Below are 13652 nucleotides of genomic sequence, written 5' to 3'. Positions count from 1 at the left end.
CTCTAATGTAGCAAAACTGCAAGTTTCATGGACTTCCATCTGAAGATCCTTTTCAGTTCTTAACTGAATTCTTGCAGATCTGTGATACTGTTAAGACTAATGGAGTAGATCCTAAAGTCTACAGGCTCATGCTTTTCCCATTTGCTGTAAGAGACAGAGCTAGAGTGTGGTTGGACTCTCAACCCAAAGATAGCCTGAACTCTTGGGATAAGCTGGTCACGGCTCTCTTAGCCAAGTTCTTTCCTCCTCAAAAGCTTAGTAAGCTTAGAGTGGATGTTCAAACCTTCAGACAGAAAGAAGGTGAATCCCTCTATGAAGCTTGGAAGAGATACAAGCAACTGACCAAAAAGTGTCCTTCTGACATGCTTTCAGAATGGACCATCCTGGATATATTCTATAATGGTCTATCTAAATTAGCTAAGATGTCATTGGATACTTCTGCAGGTGGATCCATTCACCTAAAGAAAATGCCTGCAGAAGCTCAAGAACTCATTGACATGGTTGTTAATAACCAGTTCATGTACACTTCTGAGAGGAATCCTGTAAGTAATGGAACGCCTCAGAAGAAGGGAGTTCTTGAAATTGATACTCTGAATGCCATATTGGCCCAGAATAAAATATTGACTCAGCAAGTCAATATGATTTCTCAGAGTCTGAATGGAATGCAAGCTGCATCCAACAGTACTCAAGAGGCATCTTCTAAAGAAGAAGCTTATGATCCTGAGAATCCTGCAATTGCAGAGGTGAATTATATAGGTGAACCCTATGGAAACACCTATAATCCCTCATGGAGAAATCACCCAAATCTCTCATGGAAGGATCAATAAAAGCCTCAACAAGGCTTTAATAATGGTGGAAGAAATAGGTTTAACAATAGTAAACCTTTTCCATCATCCACTCAGCAACAGACAGAGAACTCTGAACAAAATACCTCTAATTTAGCAAACTTAGTCTTTGATCTATCTAAGGCCACTGTGAGTTTCATGAATGAAACAAGGTCCTCCATTAGAAATTTGAAAGCACAAGTGGGCCAGCTGAGTAAAAGGATCACTGAAATCCCTCCTAGTACTCTCCCAAGCAATACAAAAAAAAATCCAAAAGGAGAGTGCAAGGCCATTGAATTGACCATCATGGCCGAACCCACAAGAGAGGAGAAGGACGTGAATCCCAAGGAGGAATACCCCCTGGGACGTCCAGTGATCAATAAGGAGTTTTCTTCTGAGGAACCAAAGGAATCTGAGACTTATCTAGAGACTATAGAGATTTCATTGAACCTCCTTATGCCATTCATGAGCTCTGAAGAGTACTCTTCTTTTGAAGAGAATGAAGATGTTACTGAAGAGAAAGTTGCCAAGCTCCTTGGTGCAATCATGAAGCTGAATGCCAATTTATTTGGTAATGAAACTTGGGGAGATGAACCTCCCCTATTCACCAATGAACTAAATGCATTGGATCAACTAAGATTGCCTCAGAAGAAACAGGATCCTGGAAAGTTCCTGATACCTTATACCATAGGCACCATGACCTTTGAAAAGGCTCTATGTGACCTGGGGTCAGGAATAAACCTCATGCCACTCTCTGTAATGGAAAAACTGGGAATCTTTGAGGTACAAGCTGCTAAAATCTCATTAGAGATGGCAGACAATTCCAAAAAATAGGCTTACGGACAAGTAGAGGACATATTAGTAAAGGTTGAAGGCCTTTACATCCCTGCTGATTTCATAATCCTAGATACTGGGAAGGATGAGGATGAATCCATCATCCTTGGAAGACCCTTCCTAGCCACAGCAAGAGCTGTGATTGATGTTAACAGAGGTGAACTAGTCCTTCAATTGAATGAGGACTCCCTTGAGTTTAAAACTCAAGGACATCCTTCTGTAAACATGGAAAAGAGGCACAATAAGCTTCTCTCAAAACAGAGTCAACCAGAGCCCCCACAGTCAAACTCTAAGTTTGGTGTTGGGGAGTCTCAACAATGCTCTGAACATCTGTAAGGCTCCATGAGAGCCCACTGTCAAGCTATTGACATTAAAGAAGCGCTTGTTGGGAGGTAACCCAATTTTTATTTATCTAATTTTATTTTTATTTTATTGTTATTTCATGTTTTATTAGGTTCATGATCATGTGGAGTCACAAAATAAATATAAAAATTGAAAACGGAATCAAAAACAGCAGAAGAAAAATCACACCCTGGAGGAGGATCTTACTGGCGTTTAAACGCCAGTAAGGAGCATCTGGCTGGCATTCAACGCCAAAACAGAGCATGGATCTGGCGTTGAACACCAGAAACAAGCAGCATCCTGGCGTTCAGACGCCAGAAATGCACAGTGAAGAAGAGCTGGCGCTGAACGCCAGAAACAAGCATCTGGCTGGCGTTCAACGCTAGAAATATGTTGCATCTGGGCGCTGAACGCCCAGAACAAGCATCAATTCGGCGTTTAAACGCCAGAATTGCATGCAAAGGCATTTTACATGCCTAATGGGTGCAGGGATGCAAATCTTTGACACCTCAGGATTTGTGGACCCCACAGGATCCCCACCTACCACCACTCACTCTCTTCCCTCTTCTCAATGTTCATCCTCTCTTCCCAATAAACACTCTTCCCCAAAACTCTTCACCAATCACCTCAATCTCTCTTCCATATCACCACTTCACCACTCACATCCATCCACTCTTCCCCATAAACCTACCTCATAGACTCCACCTACCTTCAAAATTTAAAATCAATTTCCCACCCAAACCCACCCTATATGGCCGAAACTAAACCCCCCTCCCCTCCCTATATAAAGCCCTCCATTCTTCCTCATTTTCACACAACACAACCCTCTCTTCCCCTTCTTGGCTGAATACACCTCTCTCTCCTCTCCTCCATATTTTCTTCTTCTTCTTCATCTATTCTTTCTTCTCTTGCTCGAGGGCGAGCAATATTCTAAGTTTGGTGTGGTAAAAGTGGTGCACGAATTATGAATCACACTTTTCACAACTCGTACCACTGACCAGCAAGTGCACTGGGTCGTCCAAGTAATACCTCACGTGAGTAAGGGTCGAATCCCACGGAGATTGTTGGTTTGAAGCAATCTATGGTTATCTTGTAAATCTTAGTCAGGAAGTCAATTATGTTTATCAGTTGAATTGCAAATAAACAATAGAGCATGGATTAAAGGTTACTTGTTATGCAGTAATGGAGAATATGTTGGAGTTTTGGAGATGCTTTGTCTTCTGAATCTCTGCTTTCCTCTGCCTTCTTGTTCACGCACGCACGTCCTCCTATGGCAAGCGGTGTGTTGGTGGATCACCGTTGTCAATGGCTACCTTCCATCCTTCCAGTGAAAACTACGCTCACGCGCTCTGTCACAGCACGGCTAATCACCGGTTGGTTCTCGATCCGGTTGGAATAGGATTTACTATCCTTTTGCGTCTGTCACTAACGCCCAGCCTTCAGGAGTTTGAAGCTCGTCACAGTCATTCAATCCTTGAATCCTACTCGGAATACCACAGACAAGATTTAGACTTTCCGGATTCTCATGAATGCCGCCATCAGTTCTAGCTTATACCACGGAGATTCTGATTAAGGAATCTAAGAGATACTCATTCAATCGTATATAGAACGGAGGTGGTTGTCAGGCACACGTTCATGATTTGAGGAAGGTGATGAGTGTCACAGATCATCACCTCCATCACAGTTAAGCGCGAATGAACATCTTAGATAGGAACAAGCGTGTTTGAATGGAAAACAGAAATACTTGCATTAATTCATCGAGACATAGCAGAGCTCCTCACCCCCAACAATGGGGTTTAGAGACTCATGTCGTCAGAGAATACAAAGTTTTGATCTAAAATGTCATGAGATACAAAATAGGTCTCTAAAAGTTGTTTAAATACTAAATTAGTAGCCTAGGGTTACAAAATATGAGTAGACTATGATGGATGATGCAGAGATCCACTTCTGGGGCCCACTTGGTGTGTGCTGGGCTGAGACTTAAGCAATTCACGTGCAGAGGCCATTTGTGGAGTTGAACGCCAGTTTTTATGCCAGTTTGGGCGTTCAACTCCAGCTTTTGATCCTTTTCTGGCGCTGGACGCCAGAATTAGGCAGAGAACTGGCGTTGAACGCCAGTTTACGTCGTCTATCCTTGTGAAAAGTATAGACTATTATATATTTCTGGAAAGCCCTGGATGTCTACTTTCCAACGCAATTAGAAGCATGCCATTTGGAATTCTATAGCTCCAGAAAATCCACTTTGAGTGCAGGGAGGTCAGAATCCAACAGCATCAGCAGTCCTTTTTCAGCCTAAATCAGATTTTTGCTCAGCTCCTTCAATTTCAGCCAGAAAAATACCTGAAATTACAGAAAAACACACAACTCATAGTAAAGTCCAGAAATATGAATTTTTCCTAAAAACTAATAAAAATAGACTAAAAACTAACTAAAACATACTCAAAACTATATGAAATTATCCCCAAAAAGCGTATAAAATATCCGCTCATCACAACACCAAACTTAAACTGTTGCTTGTCCTCAAGTAACTAGATGAATAAAATAGAAGACTAATAGGTTGGGAGGCAATAATATCTCAGAGTTTTTGATTGAAGCTCAGATTCTAATTAGATGAGTGGGACTAGTAGCTTTTTGCTTCTGAACAGTTTTGGCATCTCACTTTATCCATTGAAGCTCAGAGTGATTGGCATCTATAGGAACTTAGAATTCAGATAGTGTTATTGATTCTCTTAGTTCAGTGTGATGATTCTTGAACACAGCTTCTTTATGAGTCTTGGCTGTGGCCCTAAGCACTTTGTTTTCCAGTATTACCACCGGATACATAAATGCCACAGACACATAACTGGGTGAACCTTTTCAGATTGTGACTCAGCTTTGCTAAAGTCCCCAATTAGAGGTGTCCAGAGTTCTTAAGCACACTCTTCTTTTTTCTTTGGACCTTGACTTTAACCGCTCAGTCTCAAGTTTTCACTTGACACCTGCACGCCACAAGCACATGGTTAGGGACAGCTTGGTTTAGCCGCTTAGACCAGGATTTTAGTCCGTTAGGCCCTCCTATCCACTGATGCTCAAAGCCTTGGGATCCTTTTTATTTGCCCTTGCCTTTTGGTTTTAAGAGCTTTTGGCTTTTTCTGCTTGCTTTTTTTTTTTTTCGCCTATATTATATATATTTTTTTTGCAAGCTTTGTTCTTTGCTGCTTTTTCTTGCTTCAAGAATCATTTTTATGATTTTTCAGATTATCAATAACATGTCTCATGTTCATCATTCTTTCAAGAGCCAACATATTTAACAGTCTTAAACAACAAATTCAAAAGACATATGCACTGTTCAAGCATTCATTCAGAAGATAGAAAGCATTGCCACCACATTTAACCAATTAGAATTTCTTTTATTAAACTCGAAATTGTATTGCTTCTTATTCAAAAGATCTACTATTTTATTCATGTTTAATGATGATGAGAAAAATAAACTATAGCTTAATTGGAGATAAAATCAAATAGATACTAATTACTATTATATGACTTCTAAGGTAAACTGTTATAAGGACACTGTCATAGAGTTAAGGCAGAAATTGGAAATTAACAACCTTTATTCTGGGGGTACGGGGGTTCCTCTGATCCATGGGGTGCTTGGTCCTACAAGAGAAGACTTTTGGCGCTTCAGTTCCCTTAAGTCACGCCCCTGCTCCTCTTGTTCTTTAAACATATAGGTCAGCATTTGACTGTGTTCCTTCTGTTCTTTTATTATTTGCTCCATAGCTTCCTGTATCTTGGTGACGGACGTCTCAAGATATTCCCAATATTCTACTTGAGGGATCTCTGGGAGGAATTCCTGTGCTCTCTTCTTGATGGGATCCTCCTGTGCTTGTTGTCTCTCCATTGATGCTTTGGTGATTGACTTTTCAATTAGGATATATTCAGTTATTCCCATCCTTACTCCAGCGTCTTTACAGAGCAGAGAAATCACGCTTGGATAAGCCAACCTGGCCTCTTTTGAATTTTTGTTAGCAATCTTATAGAGCTCTGTTGAAATCAGCTGATGAACCTCCACTTCCTTTCCCATCATGATGCAATGGATCATCACTGCTCTTTTAACTGTGACTTCAGAGCGGTTGCTAGTGGGCAACAGAGAATGCCCAATGAAGTCCAGCCATCCTCTGGAAACTGGTTTGAGATCCTCTCTCTTGAGTTGATTTGGGACGCCCTTTGTGTTGGTGGTCCACCTGGCTCCAGGGATACATATGTCCTCTAGAATCTTATCCAGGCCAATGTCTGCTCTCATCATCCTCCTGTTGAAGGAGTCTGGATTATCCTTTAGCTGAGGTAGCTTTAATACCTCTCTGATCTTGTCAGGGGTGGTGTGAACAATCTTTCCCCTGACCATGGTCCGAAATTCATAGTGGGCAGTTCCAGATAGTCTTTGCTTGTCAGTCTGCCACATATTAGCATAGAACTCCTGGACCATGTTCCTTCCTATTTTCATTTCAGGATTAGCTAGGACTTCCTAGTTCCTGATTCGAATTTGCTCCTGGATCTCTGAATATTCATCTTCTTTCAGATCGAATCTCACTTCCGGGATCACTGATCTCAGACCCATTACTTTAAGATAATGGTCTGCATGTTCTTTAGATAAGAACTTTCCTTGATTCCAAAGTGATTTTGGAACGCTCTCTTTCTTGCCTCTTGGAGTGGATTGTTTTCCTTTGGGAGCCATGATCTTAGTGATCTCGGATAAACACACCAAACTTAGAGGTTTGCTTGTCCTCAAGAAAAAGAAAAGAAAGGAGAGGGATAGAAGGAGATCGAGGTGCACTTGTTGATGGAGGAGGGGGGAGGCCGAACCCAATTTTAAAGGGGTGGGGGGTGGGTTTTCGAAAAATTGGAAGAGATAAGATAAAAAGATTGAGTTGAAAAAGATAAGATAGAAGATATAGTTTAATTTTGAAAAGACAGGATAGATTTTTTGAAAAAGATAAATCTGGATTTTGAAAAAGATAATATGAAAAAAAAAGATATTGAAAAGATTTTAGAGTGAAAAAGATAGATTTGTTTTTGGAAAAGATTTGAAAAGAGTTGGATTGAATTTACAAAGAGGGTGTGTGCTTATGAATTAAGATACATTTGATATTTTGAAAGTAGGATTTTTAGAAATCAGGGTTCTTGACATGTTTATGTAAATAAAATCATGTATTGAATCATAAAATTTTAAATTAGAATGGAAAAACGTGTGGAAAAATGAATTTGGCTCCTCCCTGCCTTCCTGGCGTTTGAACGCCCAAACACTGCTTGTTTTGGGCGTTCAGCGCCCAAATGCTGATCTCCTGGGCGTTCAGTGCCCAGTTGCTGCCATTCCTGGTGTTCAACGCCCAGTGGGTGGCCATTTCTGGCGTTGAACGCCCCGATTGCTACCATTACTGGCGTTCAGCGCCCAGTGGATGCCCATTTTGGGCGCTGAACGCCCAAAATGCCCCTTTACTGGCGTTTTCTTGCCATTGAGCTCTTTTTCTCTGTTTTGTGTGCCGAGGTCTTCTGTAAATGATTATTTACCTTGTTGTCAATGAACTCTATATAAACAAATAAAAATAAAAATAGAAATAGGGCAAAATGCTTAGAGGATTGTTGCCCCATGGCTGGGTTGCCTCCCGGCAAGCGCTTCTTTATTGTCTTTAGCTGGACCTTGCTGAGCTTTTAATCTAGCTTCAGCCTTGAGCATTCTTGCTCGATGTTGCCTTCAAGATAGTGCTTGATTCTCTGTCCATTGACAATGAACTTCTTATCAGAATCAATTTCTTGAAGCTCCACATAACCATATGGTGACACACTTGTAATCACGTATGGTCCCCTCCACCGGGATTTCAGTTTCCCGGGGAATAGCCTGAGTCTAGAGTTAAACAACAGGACCTTTTGTCCTGGTTCAAAGATTCTAGATGATAGCTTTCTGTCATGCCATTTTTTTTATTTTTCTTTATAAAGCTTGGCATTTTCGAAAGCTGTGAATCTGAATTCCTCTAGCTCATTTAGCTGGAGCAATCGTTTTTCTCCTGCTAATTTGGCATCAAAGTTTAGGAATCTGGTTGCCCAGTAGGCCATATGTTCCAGTTCCACGGGCAGGTGGCATGCCTTACCATACACGAGTTGGTATGGAGAGGTCCCTATAGGGGTCTTTAATGCTGTTCTGTAAGCCCACAGAGCATCATCCAAGCTTCGTGCCCAATCCTTTCTACGGGTATTTACTGTCCGTTCCAGGATTCTCTTTAATTCTCTGTTAGAGACTTCAACTTGCCCATTGGTTTGTGGATGATATGGAGTGGCCACCTTGTGGCGAATTCCATACCGAACCATGGCAGAGTAAAGCTGTTTATTGCAGAAGTGAGTGCCCCCATCACTGATTAGTACTCTAGGGACACCAAATCTGCTAAAGATATGTTTCTAGAGGAACTTCAGCACTGTTTTAGTATCATTGGTGGGTGTGGCAATAGCCTCAACCCATTTTGATACATAGTCAACTGCCACCAGAATATAAGTGTTTGAATATGATGGTGGAAAAGGTCCCATGAAGTCAATTCCCCATACGTCAAACAACTCAATTTCCAAGATTCCTTGTTGAGGCATGGCGTAACCATGAGGCAGATTGCCAGCTCTTTGGCAACTGTCACAATTACATACAAACTCTCGGGAATCTTTATAGAGTGTGGGCCAATAGAAGCCACATTGGAGGACCTTGGTGGCTGTTCGCTCACCTCCGAAATGGCCTCCATATTGAGATCCGTGGCAATGCCACAGGATCCTCTGTGCTTCTTCTCTAGGCACACACCTACAGATAATTCCGTCTGCACATCTCTTAAAGAGATAAGGTTCATCCCACAAGTAGTACTTTGCATCAGTAATTAATTTCTTCTTTTGTATCCTGTTGTACTCCTTGGGTATGAACCTTGCAGCTTTATAGTTTGCAATATCGGCAAACCATGGTGCTTCCTGAATGGCGAATAAATGCTCATCAGGAAACGTCTCAGAGATCTCAAGAGAAGGGAGGGGCGTCCCTTCCACTGACTCTATCCGGGACAGATGATCAGCCACTTGGTTCTCTGTCCCTTTTCTGTCTCTTATTTCTATATCAAACTCTTGCAAAAGCAATACCCATCTGATGAGCCTGGGTTTTGAATCCTGCTTTGTGAGTAGATATTTAAGAGCAGCATGATCAGTATACACAATCACTTTTGATCCTACTAAGTATGATCTGAACTTGTCAATGGCGTAAACCACTGCAAGTAATTCTTTTTCTGTGGTTGTGTAATTTTCCTGGGCGTCATTTAGAACGCGACTGGCATAGTAAATGACATGTAGAAGCTTGTCATGCCTCTGTCCCAATACTGCCCCAATGGCATGATCACTGGCATCACACATTAACTCAAATGGTAATGTCCAGTCTGGTGCAGAAATGACTGGTGCTGTGACCAGCTTAGCCTTCAGCGTTTCAAACGCCTGCAGGCACTTTGTGTCAAACACAAATGGCGTGTCAGCAGCTAGCAGATTGCTTAGAGGTTTTGCGATTTTTGAAAAATCCTTTATAAACCTCCTATAGAATCCTGCATGCCCCAGAAAGCTTCTGATTGCCTTAACATTGGCAGGTGGTGGTAATTTTTCAATTACCTCTATTTTTGCTTGATCCACCTCTATTCCCTTGTTTGAGATTTTATGCCCAAGAACAATTCCTTCAGTCACCATGAAGTGACACTTTTCCCAGTTTAAAACTAGGTTGGTTTCTTGGCATCTTTTCAGAACAAGTTTCAGGTGATCGAGACAGGAGCTGAATGAGTCTCCATATACTGAGAAGTCATCCATGAAGACTTCCAGAAATTTTTCCACCATGTCAGAGAAAATAGAGAGCATGCATCTCTGGAAGGTTGCAGGCACATTACATAGCCCAAATGGCATCCTTCTATAAGCAAACACCCCGGATGGACATGTGAATGCTGTTTTCTCTTGATCCTGGGAATCTACTGCAATCTGGTTATAACCTGAGTAGCCATCCAAAAAGCAGTAATAATCATGACCTGCTAGTCTTTCTAGCATCTGGTCTATGAATGGTAAAGGAAAATGATCCTTTCTGGTGGCTGTATTGAGCCTTTTGTAGTCAATACACATGCGCCACCCTGTAACTGTTCTTGTAGGAACCAGTTCATTTTTTTCATTATGAATCACTGTCATGCCTCCCTTTTTTGGGACGACTTGAACAGGGCTCACCCAGGGGCTATCAGAAATAGGATAAATAATCCCAGCCTCTAGTAACTTGGTGACCTCTTTCTGCACCACTTCCTTCATGGTTGGATTTAGCCGCCTCTGTGGTTGAACCACTGGTTTGGCATTATCCTCCAATAGGATTTTGTGCAAGCATCTAGCTGGGCTTATGCCCTTAAGGTCACCTATGGACCACCCAAGAGCTGTCTTGTGTGTCCTTAGCACTTGAATAAGTGCTTCCTCTTCCTGTGAATTTAACGCAGAGCTTATGATCACTGGAAAAGTGTCACCTTCTCCCAGAAATGCATATTTCAAGGATGGTGGTAGTGGCTTGAGCTCTGGTTTAGGAGGTTTTTCCTCTTTCAGAAGGAAGTTCAGAGGCTCTTTCATGTCCCCTGAATCCTCTAAATCAGGCTGAACATCTTTAAAGATGTCTTCCAACTCTGATTCGAGACTCTCAGCCATGTTGATCTCTTCTACCAAAGAGTCAATAAGATCAACTTTCATGCAGTCTGTTGATGTGTCTGGATGCTGCATGGCTTTGACAGCGTTCAACTTGAACTCATCATCGTTGACTCTCAGGGTTATTTCCCCCTGTTGGACGTCAATGAGGGATCGTCCAGTTGCTAGGAAGGGTCTTCCTAGAATGAGAGTAGCACTCTTGTGCTCCTCCATCTCCAGCACAACAAAGTCAGTGGGAAAGGCGAATGGCCCAACTCTGACAATCATGTCCTCAATCACGCCTGATGGGTATTTAGTGGAACCATCAGCAAGTTGGAGACATATCCGGGTTGGTATCAGGTTGATGCTTGCCCCAAGATCGCACAAAGCTGTCTTGGTGCAATCACCTTCTAATATGCATGGTATCAGAAAACTCCCAGGGTCTTTAAGCTTTTCAGGAAAGCTTTTCAGAATGACTGCACTGCATTCTTCAGTGAGGAGAACTCTTTCTGTTTCTCTCCACTCCTTTTTATGACTCAAGATCTCTTTCATGAACTTGGCATAAGAAGGTATTTGCTCAAGTGCCTCTGCAAATGGAATCTTTATTTCAAGAGTCCTTAGATAACTGCAAAGCGAGCAAATTGCTTATCCTGCTCCTCTTTCCGGAGTTTTTGAGGATAAGGTATCTTGGCTTTATATTCCTCAACCTTAGTGGTTAAAGAAGCCTTTTTAGAGGGGTTGTTATCAGCACTTGTGTGTATCTGATCCCTCACTGGCAATTGAGTGCCAGAGTCAGAGGCTGGAGTGACGTTAGACGCCAGCTTACTGTCTGTTCCTGGCGCCTGAACGCCAGAAATGTGCCCATTTTGGGCGTTCAACGTTGGATTCTGCCCCATTTGGGCGTTCAACGCCAGATTCTTGCCCATTTCTGGCGTTGATCGCCAATCCTGCCTTGTTTCTGGCACTGAACGCCAGTTTTGGGCATGGTCTGGGCGTTCAGCACCAGCCTTCCACCCCTTTTCTGGCGTTTTAGTGCCAGAATTATTTTTCCCTGGGCTCTTACTGTCCTCAGGTGAATCTTTGGTGGGTTGCTCATTTCTTGAATTTTTGATCCCTTGAGGTGGGGTATTTAATATTTTCCCACTTCTTAATTGAACTGCTTGGCATTCTTCTGCTATTTTCCTTGATAGCTGCTGCTTTGTTTGCTTAAACTGTTCGTCCATCTGTATATTAGCTATCCTTGTCTCTTGTAGCCTGTCCTTGAATTCAGCTAGCTGCTTTGTTAGAAAATCCAATTGCTGATTGAATTCAGCAGCTTGTTTTACAGTACTGAATTCAGCAGTTACTGTTTTAACCTCTTCATTCATGGAAGGGTTGCTGCTTAGGTACAGATGCTGATTCCTGGCAACTGTATCAATGAGCTCTTGAGCCTCTTCAATTGTCTTTCTCATATGGATAGATCCACCAGCTGAGTAATCTAGAGACATCTGAGCTCCTTCTGCAAGCCCATAGTAGAAGATGTCTAACTGAACCCACTCTGAAAACATTTCAGAGGGGCATTTTCGTAGCATCTCTCTGTATCTCTCCCAAGCATCATAAAGAGATTCCTTATCTCCTTGTTTAAAGCCTTGGATGTCCAGCCTTAGCTGTGTCATCCTTTTTGGAGGAAAATACTGATTCAGGAATTTTTCTATCAGCTGTTTCCATGTTCTTATGCTGGCCTTAGGTTGGTTATTTAACCACCTCTTAGCTTGATCTTTTACAGCAAATGGAAACAGTAATAGTCTGTAGACATCCTGATCTATTTCCTTATCATGTACTGTGTCAGCAATTTGTAGAAATTGTGCCAGAAACTCTGTAGGTTCTTCCTGTGGAAGACCGGAATACTGGCAACTTTGCTGCACCATGATAATGAGCTGAGGATTCAACTCAAAGCTACTAACTCCAATGGAGGGTATGCATATGCTACTCCCATATGAAGCAGTAGAGGGGTTAGAATATGACCCCAGAGTCCTCCTGGACTGTTCATTTCCACTTATGTCCATGATGGACAAAGGGATATAACTTGGATTGATTTACCTTTTTAATTATTTTATTTTATAGAAAGAGGACAACTTAACCAAAAATAAAAATAACAAAAACTATGATTTTCGAAAAAGTGAGGAGAGAGAAAGTGTTTAGGAAGTTTTGAAAAGGATATGATGATTAAAAAAAATTTTAAATTTTGAAATAAAAAAATCTGAATTTTATAAATATATTTCGAAAATTGTTTTTAAAATAGAGAGAAAAGATATTTTTGAATTTAAAGAGGAGAGAGAAAAACAATAAGATAGCACAAGATTTAAAAATTTTTAGATCTAATGTTCCCTATTTTCGAAAATTTTGGAGGGAAAACACCAAGGAACACCAAACTTAAAAATTTTAAGATCAAGTCACAAGGAAAACTCAAGAACACGAAGAAAGAACACCAAACTTAAAATTTTTAGAAAACCAAACCAAAATTTTCGAAAATTTTAAGGAAAATCAATCAAGAAAACACCAAACTTAAAGTTGGCACAGGATCTAATAGAGAAATTATTTTTTGAAAACTATTTTTAAAAAGAAAATACGGATTCAAAAATTTTAACACGACAATAATAAGAGACTCTAAACAAAAAAAGAAATTTTTCCTAATCTAAGCAACAAAATAATCCGTCAGTTGTTCAAACACGAACAATCCCCGGCAACGGCGCCAAAAACTTGGTGCACGAATTATGAATCACACTTTTCACAACTCGTACCACTGACCAGCAAGTGCACTGGGTCGTCCAAGTAATACCTCACGTGAGTAAGGGTCGAATCCCACGGAGATTGTTGGTTTGAAGCAATCTATGGTTATCTTGTAAATCTTAGTCAGGAAGTCAATTATGTTTATCAGTTGAATTGCAAATAAACAATAGAGCATGGATTAAAGGTTACTTGTTATGCAGTAAT

At 41.2% G+C, this 13652-nt stretch overlaps 1 non-coding gene across 1 annotated transcript; it reads right to left on the bottom strand.

Annotated features, from left to right (window-relative positions):
- Positions 1-260: 260 nt before the first annotated feature.
- Positions 261-368, bottom strand: LOC112761799 (small nucleolar RNA R71). The gene has a single exon (XR_003182176.1). It is a non-coding gene; the product is annotated as a small nucleolar RNA R71 (small nucleolar RNA).
- Positions 369-13652: the final 13284 nt, after the last annotated feature.

The sequence above is a fragment of the Arachis hypogaea genome, chromosome 16 (genome assembly GCF_003086295.3).
Source record: "Arachis hypogaea cultivar Tifrunner chromosome 16, arahy.Tifrunner.gnm2.J5K5, whole genome shotgun sequence".
In the NCBI taxonomy this organism is placed as follows: Eukaryota; Viridiplantae; Streptophyta; class Magnoliopsida; order Fabales; family Fabaceae; genus Arachis; species Arachis hypogaea.
Note: the sequence above shows the minus strand (reverse complement) of the source record. Positions and strands in the feature narration are given on the sequence as shown.